The sequence below is a fragment of the Phoenix dactylifera genome, unplaced genomic scaffold (assembly GCF_009389715.1).
Source record: "Phoenix dactylifera cultivar Barhee BC4 unplaced genomic scaffold, palm_55x_up_171113_PBpolish2nd_filt_p 001085F, whole genome shotgun sequence".
NCBI classification, from domain to species: domain Eukaryota; kingdom Viridiplantae; phylum Streptophyta; class Magnoliopsida; order Arecales; family Arecaceae; genus Phoenix; species Phoenix dactylifera.
The window spans coordinates 62,909-65,590 of NW_024068432.1; the positions used below are offsets into that span (position 1 = coordinate 62,909).

The following is a 2,682-nucleotide window of genomic DNA, read 5'->3' on the forward strand; positions in this document are numbered from 1 at the left end:
CTAAGGCTCCTTTATGATTCTTTAAACATCAATTAATTTTCTTTCTTGGTATGATCAAGTCCAGACGAGATTTACAGGAAAAGTCTTCGGGTCCAAGAAAGCATACTTAAGTTCCTTTGGTAAGGGTTTCAATTCGAGCTTGGGTGCTTGCTCATGGGATGGTACTATTTTCACCTCTCGAGGCGACAACCTCTCAAATTCTCCTACTTTTGGTCTCCACCCATTGACCATCTTGATATCCAGATTATCCACAATAGGTGTGACTGACAAATCATCATCATTGGTTCCATTAGGACACCAATCAATTAAGCTATCGATGGGTCGTTAATTGCTTTAGCTAAAAATTCTTCTGCGATGGTTTCAACCCAATCAACCTCCTTACTCTCTTCGGGATCATTGGGTTGTTTGCACACATTAAAAATGTTCAGTTCTAAGGTCATGTTACCAAAAGAAAGCTTCATGACGCCATTCCTACAATTAATCAATGCATTAGAAGTTGCAAGGAATGGACGTCCTAAAATGACCGGAATCTGAGACTGTGAGTTCGAAGCCGGATGTGTGTCCAATACAATAAAATCGACAGGAAAGTAGAACTTGTCTACTTGGACTAATACATCCTCGATAATCCCCTTGGAATTTTAACTGACCTGTCAGCTAATTGCAAAGTGACGGAGGTTGGCTTCAACTCACCTAAACCAAGTTGCTCATATACAGAATATGGCAACAAATTCACACGCCCCTAAATCTAACAATGCTCGCTCTATCCTAAAGTGCCTATGATGCATGAGATGGTTGGGCAACCTGGATCTTTATATTTAGGGAGAATGTTGTGCTGCAAAATAGCACTCACATTTTCAGTTAAAAATGCCTTCTTCTTAACATTTAATCGGCGCTTGACAGTACACAAGTCCTTCAAAAATTTGGCATATGAGGGTACTTGTTTGATTGCATCAAGAAGAGGTATGTTGATCTTTACTTGTTTAAAAAGCTCAAGAATTTCAGAATTAGGTTCGAGCTTTTGCAACGGCTTTAACCGTTGTGGAAAAGGTGGAGGAAAAGGACATTCAACTTTCTCGGTAGAAGTTGAAACTCTTCTTTGTCCCTTTCATCGACTTTGGGAGCATCAGAATTAGAAGTGACTGCGGTCTCAATGGACGGTTGATCAATGACTTTCCCATTACGCAAAGTCATGATGCTCTTTGCATCTGTATGCGAACTAGAAGGAGCCGTATTATTACTACCGTGCACTTGTGGGTTAGGTTGGGGTTGAGCTGGAAGCTTACCCTTCTCTTGGGTACTTAGGACGGTAGTCAACATTGACAATTGGTTCCTTATGTCTTCAAAATTTCGAGTATTTTGAGCATTGATATTAGCTTGACCTTGTAGAAAAGTTTGTATGGATTGCAAGGTATCCTCGATATTTGGCTTTTGAGAGGTGATGTGCAAAGTAGGATGTGCAGGTGGAGGAGCTGAATGGTGTGACTGTTGAGGATGATCGTTTCTCCACCTAAAGTTTGGATGATTCTTCCAACCAGGGTTATAGGTATTCGAGTATGGATCGTTATAAGGCTTTTGGTAGGAGTTCATAGCATTTGCTTGATCGTGCAAGACTTCTTTGAATGCCGGTATGGTGGGCAATCTGTAGTAGTATGACCCGACATATCGCAGATACCACAACACTCGTTTCTAAGCTCTATAGTCTTGACAGGCTCAACCTTCCTAAGCTCAATTTCTTCTACCTTCCTAGTGAGGGCTGCCATTTTAGCATGAAGATCATCCTCAGTTCTGAGGTTGTAAAGGCCTCCCTGTACAGAGCTAGTAGGCTTAGGCAAAGACTTGTTGTTTCTATCCCCGTTATCCCAAAGTTGGGCAGTCTCAGCAAGGGAATCCAAATACTCCCATGCCTCATCAGGTTGTTTTTCTAAAAATCTACCATTGCACATGGTCTCTACAAACTGTTTCAACTGTGGAGATAAACCTTCATAAAAGAAGCTAATGGTTCTCCAAGTTTCGAATCCGTGATGAGGGCATGAGAGAAGAAGGTCTTTAAATCTTTCCCAACATTCATAAAATGTTTCATTATCTTTTTGTTGGAAATTGCTGATATGTCTTTTCAAAAAGTTGGTCCTTTGTGTGGGAAGAACTTCTTTAAAAATTCTCTCTGCATATCTTGCCAATTTCTTATTGATCTAGGTCGCAAAGAGTTTAGCCATGTTTTGGCCTTATCCTTTAGAGAGAAAGGAAACAATGTCAACTTGAGGACATCCTCGGTGACGTTTGGCACTCTAAATGTAATGCTCAATTCTTCAAAATCCTTTAAATGAAGATACGGACTCTCGGACTCTAACCCGTGAAACTTGGGCAGCAATTGGATTACCCCTGGTTTGATGTCAAAATGTCCTACATTATCAGGAAAAATTATGCATGAAGGCTGACTAGTCCTAGCCGGTTGTAGGTATTGTCTTAGAGTCATAACATGGGGTTCTCGTTCTCGATTGTGGTGACTCCCCGCATCTTCATTTAAATCAGCCATCTCACAAGGTGTGAGATACTGCGAAGGAATTTCAGGGTATGTCCTAAGGGATGATCTAAAGTTGTACGACTTAATCGACCGGTGTCGTCCCTATTCCACTTTAGCATGCAAAATATTTCCCTCTTTTTTTTTCTTTTTTTAAATAAAAA

At 40.6% G+C, this 2,682-nt stretch overlaps 1 non-coding gene across 1 annotated transcript; it reads left to right on the top strand.

Moving 5' to 3' along the window:
• Nucleotides 1-2,013: 2,013 nt before the first annotated feature.
• On the top strand, nt 2,014-2,122 carry LOC120107941. The gene has a single exon (XR_005509525.1). It is a non-coding gene; the product is annotated as a small nucleolar RNA R71 (small nucleolar RNA).
• The last annotated feature ends 560 nt before the right edge of the window (nt 2,123-2,682 follow it).